Source organism: Sander lucioperca, chromosome 16 (genome assembly GCF_008315115.2).
Source record: "Sander lucioperca isolate FBNREF2018 chromosome 16, SLUC_FBN_1.2, whole genome shotgun sequence".
NCBI classification, from domain to species: domain Eukaryota; kingdom Metazoa; phylum Chordata; class Actinopteri; order Perciformes; family Percidae; genus Sander; species Sander lucioperca.
In genome coordinates, this window is record NC_050188.1 from 4,958,188 (window position 1) to 4,973,146 (window position 14,959).

Below are 14,959 nucleotides of genomic sequence, written 5' to 3' on the forward strand. Positions count from 1 at the left end.
GGTGCAATTTAATTCCGACCGGCTTAAAGCACTAACCTGGACACCAACTGGGTGAACATGACGACAGCAGTGGACAGCTGGCTCCTATATTTTTTAACTCCAACCTGCCATGCTAATGATGTGCAGTGGGTGGTGATGCACTGAGACATTTCACATGGCTCTGCCGTGGTGTGAGAACGGATTCTCTCTTTCAGATGACACAAGGACACAGCTTCAATGTGTTGTACTGTGAACTGGCATCCCGAAGAGTATGCATACCCTTCACAGTCCTTTTTTTATTTTCACAGCCTAAAGGTGCTGATACAGCAAACCGATGGCACAGAACTAGTGGCGACTCTGGCTTCTTCTCACGTCTCCTCACGTCTCCTCACGTCGCCTCACGTCGCCTCACGTCGCCTGTGTCTTTGCCAAAACTTGCACTTGAACACACCGCAAAGACTACAGTGGACCGCCAACTAGCACGTACGTTCTGCGCCTGCGTGAGAGGAAAGAAGTCTCAATCCCAGCATGCGGCGGTAATCTATTGTTCATTAAAAAAGGGAAACCGGATATATAAACAGTTGCCATGATACATAAAAAAACAGCGTTTTGCACAGAGCCGGTCCCTCTGCTTAGACACAGCGGACACCGGGAGATGGCTAACCAGATTGTCCATCTCCCGAGCTGTCATCCGTTCCCTCGGCAAAAAAATCTCCTTGCGCTGGGGAAAAGGAGGGACCAAGCAGCCTGCTGTGGCTGGCTGGCTAGTTAGCTGGCTCGCTAATTCCACCCAACAGGCCTTCATGCTAAACTAGTTACAGAAAATGAGTCAAACACAGTTGTCACTTGTGTGGTGATAGCAATGTGCTTTCCTACGCTGTGACAAGAGTGCGTGAGTGAAACATTAAATTGTTAAATGTTACTAATTTAGTGGCTGGCTGGCTAGCTAGTTGGCTAGCTTTCTTGATAGGAGGCTCAGTTCTTAGTCTAGCACCAACCAGAGGGAGGGTGCAGAGGGAGAGAGGTCTGCATTCTTTATATTAACTTTTACGGTACAGGGCATCATTTTTATTAGTTTATTTTGTAATGTGTAGGTATGTAGATCTTTTAAAAGACAAATTTATTTTGACATAAATAAACCTACACAAGTAGTTATGTATCCCTTTGTATGTTTGCCCTCTTATAGACATGTGCAAAAATAGATATTTGAATTGTTTAATGTGTTTTTTTTAGAAGGAACATTAGAACAACATTTTTGCCAGACACTTACTGTCGATCCCTTTGGTTGTGGGTCTGACAGTGACGATGCTTTCAGCGATTACTGCCAGAAAATATACCCAGAGCTACAGTGCAGACATTATACAGCAATGTCTTACCTAGCAGTTAAGATGCTCAACAATTTGGAAACAATCCCTTTTATTTCAGCTTTTCCTCCCTCCTTTTCTTCCTCCTGTTGTTGGTTTCCCTGCTCCGGTTGCTCGAGTGAAGCGACGTGCCACTGGGTGACAACACGCAGCAAAATATGGTTAACATGTTTCATGTGACACTTCAATTTCCTCTCTGTCAATCAGCGCAGCTGCTGTATCTCTCTTATTGCTCTGCTAGACTGACAGCTCATGATAGATCTAGTTCTCGGTTAGCGGCAGAAATGTGTGATTACATAGACGAGCATGCAAAATAATGTATATATGCAAGTGAGACTGACATACACCTGCTCAAACTGCGTATGTGCACTCTCACACTGCAAGAACTCCCATCTTAACACTTTACCGTGGTTAGGATTGAGTCCTAAAATGACCTCTTCTTTTTCCAATATTTTGAAATAATACAAATTGCTACGTAGGTTCTAAGACATGAATCCTTTTAAGCAGTGAGTTTATTTTAATCCTGGACTAAATGTTTTTGTTTTTTTTTGCAGTGTAGAAAAGCGCAGCCCTTGTGATTTATGTTAACACGGGCTGGTTCTAAAATAATCTGAAATTCCCTGAAAATGGATTTTGTTGACAGTAAATCGTGCACAATCAGGGCACGGAGGTGGTGGATCCTGGGCCCTCCCGTATGCCTGCTGTGGCCTCGGAGAGATTGTCATAAAAATGGCGCGTCCTGCAGAGACAGCCGGCGGCATTGCTGAGTCGACAGCCCCACTGTGTCCTAGAGTAGTCCATTAGCTCTACCTGCCCCTTTTCTCCACAGCATCCCCACAGCACTAAATGAAGCCAAGCATATTTCCATCTTCCTGACAGCCTGGCTGCGGCTGCGTCCATGGGAGATGGAGGTCTGTGTAAGCCGGCACATTCTGCTGCATTTCTGTTGGAAGGATTGGCCCAGATGCTGATGCACAGACCACTGGGTCTGCACAATATGAGGAAAAATATGCGATAACGTTGTTGAATATCGCGATAACGATACTACTTGCAATAAGGAAACTGATATTAAAGTGTACTCAGGTCTGCATTCCTGCTGCTTTCGGTATTCTGCTAAAATACAACAAGTTGCGTGTTGAATTTAAAACAAATGTAAGGAAATAATTTCCAACATTCAAATTGAACATTGAAATTGAACATTAAAGGCACCACTAAAAAAAGAATTAAACAGTTAAAGGGCAGTTTTCTATTGATATTCTCTTTCAACTAACAAAAAAATCTCTGAGTGTCTTTCGCGATACGTCGCAGCCTTAAAACATATATTGTGAAGCCCTAGCACAGACCACTATTATCGATTATTAGAACAACATATTTCATTACAGTGAGGGAGGGAGAAGTTGTGGTCACCAGATATGTGCATGTGAATTTCATCAGAACGTCAGTATATTGCTTATACCTTGGAGAAAAATGATTGGGAAATTCTTGAACACCCCTTTTATTTACTTCAATGGGATGGCCCAATTAAAAAGGCAAAAGGTGAGCTCATGTTTTAAGCCGAACACTCTTGCTGCTAGCTGAAAAGAAATTGTCAAAGTTAGTTACTTAACCTCCGAGTCTAAATGAGCCATGAGCTACTGTATCTTGGCAACATAAGAGATGCAGCGGTTTATTTGTAGCTGAGGAAGTTTCTACACAAATCTACACCAGCACATGTTCACAAACCACCTGCAGTGTCTGTTGGAGTGCTCTACTGCAGAAGCAGTACGAGTCTTAGAAATTGCACTGATCCAGAACAGTAATACACGTGCCTGTTGACAAAATGGGAAACACCAGATTTTCAAGAATGACAAAGCTGCTGCTTGGTTTTGACAGTGCTGTTTTGGTAACAAAAATAAAAAAAATTTGACAAAATAATCCAGTCCATTTACTGTCTTTTTCCGGAACTTTCAACTTGCATCTCGGCCTTCATCAGCGGATAGAGTTTGCTCAGATTGAGTCAGTTTGAGCAAACTCCATCCCTGATGAAGGCCGTGAAATGCAGTTAAACGTTTTGGAAAAAGCTAGCAACTGGCTCCGCTGTTGCTGAAGGAAACGTCCCGTGGTTCGTAGATGTGATTGGTTGAAGTTAGCCCCGTGATTGACGTGGATAGACAGATGGTTCATCCAATCACCTGCCATGTGTTTTTAATATTTTGAAAGTGCCTGGCCTTTTCCAAACAGTTTCCAGTGACGGATTTTCAGATGGTTGTGTGTAACAAAGTTCCATCTAACCAAGGCAATGAGCTAAAAGAAGCTAGAACACTCCTAGAGTGGACGGGAAACACTGCAGAGTCGGCGATAATTGTGTGTGGGGTCACACCCACAGGCTTCAAATGTAATCATTTCATCTATTGTTAAATGATATTGATTAGTAGGGTTGGGTACCGAAACCCTACGCAAACGGTAGTATTTGGACCAGATTAGAACGCAAATTTCGGTTCCGACTGAAATATTTTCCCTCTGTCGCTCTGGAGGGCGGCAGACTCTTTTTTTCGTTCTCCCTTTTCTGCCGAGTGGCGCACGTGCCCGCTCGCGGTGTGACGCGCGTGTCCGTGCTATTCTCGGACATGCAATCACTGCTGATAGACGGCTTTTTGTACACGCTCTGAAACGGACGTAAAAATATCACACTTTCTCTGTAGTCTACTGTTAGCTAGCTATCGTAAATGTAGACTACTTTTAAAATGGCATATTTTCCCTCTGGGCTCACCAAAACGGATGTTAACCATTCACTGACTGCACGTGATCGCTAGTTAACATATTACACTTGCTCTGCTAGTCTATCGTTCAGGACAAGACCCTGTAGCCTGGTGGTGGGGGAAGCGGGACAGAATCCCCAAATTGTCTGCCCTTTCAAACTCATACCGGTGTGTACAGACCTTTTGGACACCATCTGAGAGAGTTTTCTCCTGTGCAGGACATGCCAAGTCAGGAGAGGTGTAGTATCTTGTCAGAGAAGGCAAATATGGTCATTTTTCTGCAAAAGAACTGCTAAAGTTTGAAGCTGGTTAGCATACCAACTCAACAACATTTATTTAGTTGTTACTTGTTAATAGTGTAACTGTTATTTGTTAAATTATTGTAGTTATGTGTTAGGTGACTTAGGTTTACTTATTAATATATATGCAGCTTAAGTCTCCCGCATTCCTTGTTTTCTCCTTTTAGTTTCTTTAAATGTATAAAAACCTCATTTCACACTGTATGAAGAATTCACCAGTATATTCAGTTTCGACTTAGTCCAACACGTGAACGCGTAGTGATTTGATCGATTATTAATATACAAATATTGATTGGTGCAGCCAAAAATCTGTAAAAGTATACAAGAAAACAGCCACGAAACCTCTCTGAATGAGAAGTGTGTTCCTGCTTATAATTATTAGAAGACAAAGGTTATAAAAACACAAGGCTGGCTTTGTGCACAATTTCTTAATGATTGACATGGTGAAGTATACTTAATGCACGCTGAAAAAAGAAGTGGCTGCACTACTTAAACCACAGTTTCTTTTCATTCCATGTATAAACCAAAAAAAACAAATCAAAGTCATTGTGTTGTTTTTTAAAAATATTCTAACAAAAGTTCTTTCACCGCCATTTAGGTTTGCTGCTCATATAACTCCCCGTAAGCATTGCTTTTTCTTCGCTGTGCACATTAAGAGCTAACCAGCCATCTGCCTCCAGAGCTGCTCTGCCTCTGAGAAATGTTTTTAGAACAAAAACTCCAATCTGCAGAATGAATGCTGCCCCATAACACCGGCTACACCTGGAGTATTTATGTGCATTTCCAAGCTGCAAATGCTAAGGGAGAAAGCTTTCAGAGGTGTGGGGGCGTTGGTGCAGCAGCTCAATCTTAAACCATAGTGGCCTATACACAGCTAACCACCCACTCAAGTTAGAGATACATTTCAATGTGTCTGTAGATGGTGAAAAGAAAAGAACGTGCAGTCGAGAGCCATACATTCATTGTTTTGTGCAGTGTGTAAACCAGAAGAGAGAAGTACACCTCCGTGTTTTTGCTAATAATTTACTTTTTATTTTCTCTGAGCGCTCCATGCTGTAATTCTCCTTTCCGTAATGCATCTCCATCCGCAGTGATTACTTGCTTAGTTTTGTGCCATCGTGAAAACAATCACAAAAGCAACTTTGTGAGGTAGAAAGGCTACATCCTCTCACATCACACTGTGGGTTTTCCACTCAACATTCAAGCAGTCAGTCAATAGAGCGAAAGAGTTCTACCGAGCACCGCCGTTGTAACTTTCCCCCTCCCGCCACTACTCCCCCTGCCCCGTTCAGTTACAGCTTTAATTTCCTCCATCGTGACATTGTTTGGAGTCATGGCAAAGTTAGTGCGGCTGTGAGGACGCAGGTGCTGAGAGCCAAAGTGTCATCCCCTCTGGTGTGCGGTCGATAATGAGACTGGGAGAGCGGCATGAATAACTCCGTGAACTCTTTTTCATTTCCTTAATCTCTGCCCACAGGCCAGTCCGGTAACACTGAGTCATTATTTGCCATCAGTTCGCTTGCTACTTGATCACACATATCGGCCTCCTATGGGGTCGGATAAAGAAGGGAAGAAAAATCCACTGCTCAAATGAAAAAACAAAAACTCTCCGTAATTCAATATCTTTAATAAAGATGGTGAACAAATCTCCCCGTTAAGCCCCGTGTAGGATGATTAATTGCAGACTTCCTTGCAACTTCTAGCCCGCGAGCCACTTGTGACCTCAGGCTACCAGACCATAGAGGTATAAGTGGCTGCAGGACATGCGCTCTCTCCGCTTCGGGCTTTTGCCTTTGTGCTTGGCTTTTTGGCCAAGCACAAAGGCGCTTATTCTTTTGATCACTTTTTCTCATTTTCTTCCCCTTCATCTTGTCACCAAGCCGGATCCCCATCGTGGTTCTCTGCTGTATCCCCTTTCATAAAATCCCAGGTTTGATGTGCTTCCCGGGGATCTAGTAAGTGCTTGGCAGCGCAAGCCGGGGTGACTCAGCGAACATGGATTCAGCAGGCCGACACTATCGCTCCTACAGCCATGGGCTCTGAAGTGAGGCTTTAAGCACTCACAATTGATTTAATCATCGAGAATAGGAGCAGAATATAGGGAGCCTCTGTTCATGTCCCCTCCCCCCGCTTTTAAAAGCTTGGCCACGTACAAAAGGTTGATCAGATATGGTGACCGACTGGAGACCGTGCTGTCAAGCTAGCCAGGGTTATTTTCAAAAAAAGGACAAGGACTGCAGATTAATGAATCAATAACGGCATCCACTGGGTCATTCCAACACAGTAAGAGACTCGTTTTTTGCTTCGAAATGCATGTCAAAATGCGTTGCCTCCAACAATATGGTGATGGCGAGTGGTGCAAGTGAAAATGGACGATGAGGTTTGGGATGTTGTAGGCAGAGACGTAAGACGGAAGCGAAGAACACCGTGACACGAAGTCAAGTGATCTTTTCTATAACAGGACATATCGCTGACAGTATTAGCTGATTGATGTAGTTGACTAAAAAAAAAAAAAAAAAAAAAAAAAAAAAAAGATTTGCTACTTGATTAATCGTTTAAGCGGCTATAATCAACATTTTTATAACAATGTAACATTACAATGTGAAAACAATGTGAAAGGAGTTTCTCTTGGTGAAGAACCTTCAGAGAATTATCGCCAGAACCTGCAGCTCTCCTCAGCTCTGTATTGAGTTTCAGCTCATTGTTTTCGCTTTCCGGCTGCAATTTTTTCTCATCTGATACAATCTCGCTGCTCTCAGAGCATCGTTTTTTCGGCCGCAGAGGGCTGCTGTGTTTAAGTGATACCCCACGGTACACTAGCTGCTCAGCACCAAACAGCAGTCACTTAGAGACTAGCTGATGAACACAGTGGAGCATTTAGCAGCCAAAGAGACAGAGATTTCTCTTTCTGTTTTCCACTGTGGATAGTACCCCCTCAGTGTAGGCGGGATTCTCAGCTGATCGCCATAGGGACTCTGTGTGACACTGCTGTGACATCATCTGCAGCGCGACACTCGCTGATTCCTTTCATCCGCGTATTGCACGTGTAAGTGCATGGCATGGTTTTGTGGGCTGCCTTTTTTTTTTTTTTTTTTTAAACCTGAGGCTAGTGAATACAAATAATTGCAGTCACTATTGACGGCAGCTTGTCTTTTTAAAAATGTGCAGGATACCAATCAGTGGTCTGCAGTGTTTTCAACTCCACCTTCTAGTATCGGCTTAGGTGGTACTAAAAAAATAATACCTGATACCACGTACTGTCCACAACGTTCGCTAATAGAAAACCAAAAAAAAAGAGCGAGTTGACTTGAGTAGACATTCGAATATTGTTCATGAAAATGATATATTACAAGTACCAATTATTGTTCCAATTATTTACAGCCATAATAGTTTTATCTATAATTTGGCTGCTTTTTTTTTTTGCTTCGAGAAACACTTTTAGGGAATCGAAGGAATGAACTAATTATTTTATATTTTAAATGTGGTTTCAGATATTTCCTAAACAAATGTAAGCGTTTAAAAGGGATTCCAGTTCCTGTGAATGATTCACTGTTAATGCTAATTTGTTACTCTGCCATCCAGCACAGCAAAAGCATTCAGACAGAGGGCAGTGGGATTTCCTTGCTCCAAAAGCCCGACGAAGTAGTTGAGAAAATGTCAAGGGCTTTACTGAGGACTCTGTTTGTAGCTGTGAAACATGAGGACAGCCCCTCGACATAGACACTATGAGAAGAAAATGTGAAAGTGCATGTGTGTGTTTAGGGAGGGGGGGGGTTAATTTGCTTTGCTCTCTCGCACATTCCCATTTCTCATTATTTATTTAGTCTGAGTACACTCTTAACCAGCGTGACCTTTTAGCACGGACCTGATTGAAGTGGCTCGTGTTGCCCTAAAAGGCCTTGTTTCTACTAGGAGAGGCAATGATGATCCCTGATGTCATAACCTGTAAAACCACACGCCAAGCCACGGCAGAGGAGTCACTCCGCTCCTAGCTGCACTGAAAATGACAATAAGATAGGAAATATGTATGAAAACAATATGAGCTTCTTTCCCGGCAATTAGTCTTGACTGAATCGATGAGCGGCTGGATTGTCTTGTTTTTCAGCATTGCTCTTGGCTCGCAGATGGTATTGGTACTGGTAGACAAGTCGTTTCTGCGAAAGTTATATCAGATTTGTTTAGAAGAGATCTTCCGCAGGGGTCTCTCGAAATCCACTGCTTGCGGTAGAAACGTAGCCTCTCAGATTAAGTGGCTCAGCTGCATGTTCACCTCCATCTTTGGAGACATTTCAATGACGATACAGGCTGAGACATTGTTAAAAGGGGAGGGGTGGCGGTGTCCGTTTACCCAGGAGAGAGCCGGTGTAATCCATCAGCCTGGCTGCTGCCCGTTCAGCACAGCCAGCCCCAGCTGCCTACAGCTAACCACCCCTCCACCTCGCACCCCACACTCCATCAACATCTCTCTTTCTGTCATTCTCTGCCTCTCTAGACTGTACCAACACTGTACACTAAAATCTTCCCTAGATTTGATATACCTGATCGTCTGCAGCCGAGCTGACCCCTAACAACAGCAAATGGAGAAACCACACAAATATTTCATTGTAAGTAATGCATTACCACATGCTGGCTTACAGTATCCTTGCACTCAGCCCTTAGCCCATAAGCCCAAAACAGCTGGGCACTGTACTTTTTAGCAAACATTAAACATTACTAATAATTAGTGCATTTGCTGTGGACAGTTGTCAGTGGTGGATTAATGCACATTTTACAGAACCAGGACAATGTTTGGGATTGGTTTAAGATATTGCCAGCCTTTACTTTTAAAGAAATACTCTGACTTTTTGGGAATCACGTCTTTTTTTTCTTTCTCGCTGAGAGTTGGATACGAATATTAATAGCGCTCTTGTGTCTTTTTTCGCTACATATGAAACTAAAGCCAGCTGAGGATTATCTTAGTTTAGCATTAACGACTGGAAACAGGGGACCAGCTAGCTTTCTTTCAATCTCTGTTTCTTCCAGCGCCTCATAATCACACCAATTAACACGTTCTAGTTGTTTGTCTGATTCTTACAAATACTGACAATTTGTGGTTTAATAGGGGAGCTCTCGCATCACTGTGGGTTGCCAGGCAAGCAGCAGCATATAACATGTTAATTATTAGATTTTTTTTAACCATTTAACAAAGCAGGGTTATCTTACCCTATCTCTCTGCTTTTTTACGAAAATGTCAAATGATTTGTCTACTGTGAGTAACAGTTACATTTTTTTCTAATAAAAGTAGAAAGTGGTGACTTATTTAAAAACCAAAAAAAACATTGTTCATGTGATCCTTCCCATAGAATACTAAAAAATATGTAAGCTCAATACATGGGGCTCTATTTTAAGGATGTAAGCGCACGGCGTGAAGCGCCTGGTGAAGGTGCATTTAGGGCGTGTCCAAATCCACTTTTGCTAGTTTGACGGCGTAAAAAGGGTCAGTGCGCCGGGCGCATGGTTCAAAAGGCTTGTACTTAGTGTCCCTAATTCATAGGTGTGTTTTGGGCGTAACATGCAATAAACCAATCAGTTTCATCTCCCATTCCCTTTAAAAGACAGGCGCGTTTGTATCTTGGCACATTGCTATTATGATAGCGGATTTGCACCATAATATTTTTATTTGTAATCTTTTGCATGTTTGTGTGCTGCTGCGCTTCCCTGTGTGTGTGTAACAAGCATAGTGTGCGCGTTGTGCATAAGCCTAGGAGCATTTTACTAATTTGCTGTTAAAATAACAATGAAATGCTGCGTTATTGACCACCATTGCACCATTGAGGTTTTTGTTGGTCAATCACGCGATCACTTCCCGCTGCCTCAAGATAGCAATACGCCAAGAATGCACCTGAACACACCTCCCTGTAAGACCAGCACGCCCATGGGCGCACAGATCTTTGCGTCGGGCTTTGCGCCGTGCTGCGCCGGGTGCAAGATAGGGCCCATGGTGTTTTACATGATTAATAGGTAGAGACAGAACTTAATATTATTTTATTGTCTGATCATTGGAAGAACATCCTGCCGTTCAGTAACGTTACAGTGATGTCTATTTTGCTATTAACTACCTAACTAGGTAGCTGCGCAACAACCACGCTAACATACTGTACAAAATTATAATGCTGTAGTCATATCATAATAATACTTGAAGTCTCTCTGGTTTGATGAAAAGCCAAAGGAGAACATAAAAGCAATTCTCCATATTTACAAGTAAAACAAACTAAAGTAAAATGAATTAAGCTACTGAACATATCAGTGAATGTAATTCCACTCTGGAATTAAGGATTCATGAACAAATGTTTTCTAATTGGCTACCACAAATTAAACCCATGTTCCCCCACCTTGGATGTAATCTCTTTGGTTTCCTGTCCCGGTGATAGCCCACCACCCCGGCTCTTTCTGCCAAATTTAGCACCCGTGTGCCATTCTTAACCGCCTTAGTTTCAAAGTGAAAGCTGCACAGAAAAGTAAAAGTGAACAATGATTTCAGTGTGCGTGCCTGGAAATAAGAGAGCAGTGTGTATCAATTTCTTGTCCATTCAAGGATATCACTTACTGTAACTCTATATGCCGCCATGGGACACTGAGTAGACGCTGAAGTACTTTTCACTGTTGTCCAAACTGTGTCTGAGGCTTATGAGGAGGAATCTAATGTTCTCCATCCTGTAACGGATAAAAAAATGTCAACGGCTACCGGTTGAGAGGCGACCATACACACACGTTACTGTACTTACACGATTAAAACTCCAGACAAAAGCGTCATCTGGAGTCATTTGCAGCTGGTTTTTTTCATTGAGGTCAAGTCTCCTCGGACCAACGACACGGCGAGAAAAAAATCTCCCGTACAACTCAACTTATTATGATGAAATATGAGCGCCGAGAGAAATGATCGCACAAGCTGTATTAATATTTGATCAGTGTAAAATCATTTTAATCTCCTTTTTGTAATTAAACTCTTGACAGTCATGTAATGGAAGTTCGGCAAAAGAAATGTGGAAAGTATCACATAACTATTTAATTAGTTCCTGAACTCATTAGAGACATTCTGCATATACATTGCCCATGAATCGGATGATTCATACGAGAATGACACTGCGGGTCATTTCGAACAGAAAAAAATCGATGTTGCTGTCCTTTTTGTATGTGTCAAGCTTGAATAATTAAGCTAAGCACAAATAAATAAATACTTATATATCAATTTATAGCAACCTATGCATCAAAAAGTTGAATTATCTCTTTTTCCTGCTCCTCTGCTTGTCTTGTTGCACTCTCAGTAGGGAAAACCTGTCAAAGAAATGGAATCTATTCAACAGACACAAAATAGAGCTGTTGGTTTCACCTCCCCTGCAGAGTCGAGTTCATGGTCAAAATATTTTTCTTTCAGTGAGCATCTATAAATTGTAAGCCTGAGAGTTGTCCCGTTGCGTATCTTGACATCTTCCACATACCAATTATGACATTTTAAATTTCCAGCCAATGCCTTCATCCTGTCTAACTTAAAGTGCAACAGTAGAATAAGCTTCGGTTTTCCAGCAGGGCTGGGCGATATGGAGAAAATCAGATATCACAATATTCTTGACCAAATCCCTCGATATCGATATTACGACGACATCGTAGGCTTGACAATTAGTGCTTTGACAAAATATCTACACAAAGATTTTTTTTCGATAAATAATCATCAATAATGTTAGGGCTGCAACTAACGATTATTTTCATAGTCGATTAATCTGTCGATTATTTTCTCGATTAATCGATTAGTTGTTTGATCTATAAAAATGTCAAAACATGGTGAAAAATGTGGATCAGTGTTTCCCAAAGCCTAAGAGGACGTCCTCAAATGTCTTGTTTTGTCCAAAACTCAAAGATATTCAGTTTACTGAGAGAAGAAACTAGAAGATATTCACATTTAACAAGCTGGAATCAGAGAAATCTTATTTTGTTTAATAAAAAATGACTCAAACGATTAATCGATTATCAAAATAGTTGGCGATTAATTTAATAGTTGACAACTAATCGATTCATCGTTGCACCTCTAAATAATGTGGAGATAATGACTAGTGGGTAAAGGCAAAACAGAACAGCTAGAACAGTTGTGTAAGTTCTGAAAATGACATCGCTTTACTTTAATGCAGAATCAGGAAAAGACCACTTAAGCTAAATTATATTACGATATCCAAAATATAATACGATATCTAGTCTCATATCACATAAACAATATAACATCATTACATTGCCCATCCCTTTTTCCCAGATCACAATTTTTTTTTCCAAACAACCAAAAGCGAGCCTTAGTGGCTTTGAAATATTCATGTGACCATAGAAGGGTCATGTAAGTGCGAAGTGTAGTAGGAAAGAAAAGAAATAAAATCAGAGCTAAGGAGGGATAGAAGGGATTTCTCCCCTCATAGGACGCATATCATCCGTGCAGCACGCCTAAGCAACTCTGTTAAGGCGGTGTGGAGTCACTCTTCCCTCTTCAGAGCCCTCTGAGACTCATTAAGACCTCCCTCATAACTGTAAAACTCGTCATGGTCCACTCCCCGAGCAGTACGACTGGAATCTTTTTAGAGGCATCTGGCTATGCTTCACATTGTCTGTCTCCTGCTTAATCAAGACTTTTTCTTGTCTTGTTTTACTTTTCTTACATTTTACTTTCTTTTCTGCACATGAGTAGGTCAAAGTGACGTACATAAGCTAAGTACTATGTTGTTCGGAGCAATTATGAACTCTTCACAAGCCATTTCATGAAGAATGTTCTTATCACCAGTATAACGGGACTCTTGTGATAATGTTACGAGGTGCACTGAGGATGTAAGCAGGCACAGTGAAGTTAATCATAGCTAGTGTCATTGGGACTGTCAGCAATTTCTGACATATTCATTTGAAACGCTCTGAATAATAAAGGGATCTGCAATTTCTTAGCGTGACAATGAGCATGCAGTATGGCATTAGATGCTCTTCTGAAATATGCATGATTTTACGGCATTTTTAATTGAAAGTAAAAAATTGAGGTGAGTGAAGTCACTTCAGATTCATTCACATATTATTAAAACATTTTTTCATCCGTCCTGTAGGAGTCAAAGTTAACTAAAAATAATTTTGAGTTTGAATTTGCTCATGTTTAAGTTGTATACATTATTATAGTTCTTTGCTGTTAATTTAATTGTGACAGATCTAATTGTCTCTGCAATTTTGCGATCTGCTGTTTCTATGTTTTTGAGCTGGGTGCCCTGTTCTAGATAGATGCTCGTGGGTTAGCAGTAGCTGCGGAGCAAAAAACGTGTTTTTACCCTACTGTAACATAATATAATGTAACATAAGAGAAAAAGTTGGAAAGTAGAACAACAAGTTAAACATGTTCAATGTGGATTATTGTCGGAGAGAAGCTTGGGGGAAATGTTTGGATTAAATTAAAGACTTGGCTGTACAGGAAAGTTTGTAACCAGCTGAGGTGACGTCTATTCTCAAACTTATTTATGAAGAAGTGAAAATAAATGAATGAGTCAAAGACTAATCCTGCCTACTGCTGACATTCTGAAGTGCATTTGATACAAAGTTAGATTTTTGCCACTGCACATCCATTTTTACTACATCTTGACTGTAGTGGACGTATGATCTGACTTGGCTTCTTTCCAGTATAATTATTTATAGTTTGACAGTAGAAAATGTTCTGAATGATGAAATTATTATAACAAAAGCCTTCATTTCAAGCAGTTGTTGGAAAATGACTATTCATTGATGATTCTACTCTAGCTCTAGGGATGGCAATGTCTCTTGGTTGGTTGGTTCACCACTTTGTTCCACACTGAAATATCAGCATGTTAGCAGAGTCTGTGTGAGCATTTTTCCAATCTCACACTAACATTTTGCTCAAAGCAACACTGTGCCTAATTACAGTCTCACAAAGCCACTGGGGTGGCTGTGGACGTAGTCTCATCGAAATAGTAACACTGATCATTCTCATCTTGTGTTTGAGCCACAATCTCTAACGTTATTGTTGTTTAGAGAGAGAGAGAGAGAGAGAGAGAGAGAGGCAGGCTACGATATACAGTAACAGCATGTTACACTGTAACAGGATCTTCTGATACAGCTCTCTTCAACCACTTCTCCAAAGCATAACTATGCCTTATTGAACTTTTTATATCTTAATAGCAAGTAATTACTGACTGTTAGCTATTGGATACCTAAAATATTAAATCACAATTGATTTTCCTGCAGGTGAAAATGAATTCAAACAACTTTTGGTTTTCTGATTGAGCATACGAGTTCACATATTTGGCACAATGCCATGCCAGTCGGAGCCAGCATGTTGTTCTGCATATGTGAAGAATCCAGTGCATCTTAGAGTGTGTGTGCACCAGCTACAGCTAACAGACAGAAGCTATTTCTGCTGCTGCAGTGAAGGCAATGACTTTAACACCTCAAGAGCAGGAAGTGATGTAGCAATATTTTACCATTTGCCCTATGGAGTTTACCTTTTTTATGGATTAATGCTCCTTTGTCGAATCTAAATAACCTTTGAGAATTATAAATATTAATACACAAACCG

At 41.1% G+C, this 14,959-nt stretch overlaps 1 protein-coding gene across 3 annotated transcripts in view; it reads left to right on the forward strand.

Annotated features, from left to right (window-relative positions):
• Nucleotides 1-14,959, forward strand: part of khdrbs3 (KH domain containing, RNA binding, signal transduction associated 3) — a 124,431-nt gene that overhangs the window by 24,808 nt on the left and 84,664 nt on the right. The window lies entirely within an intron of this gene.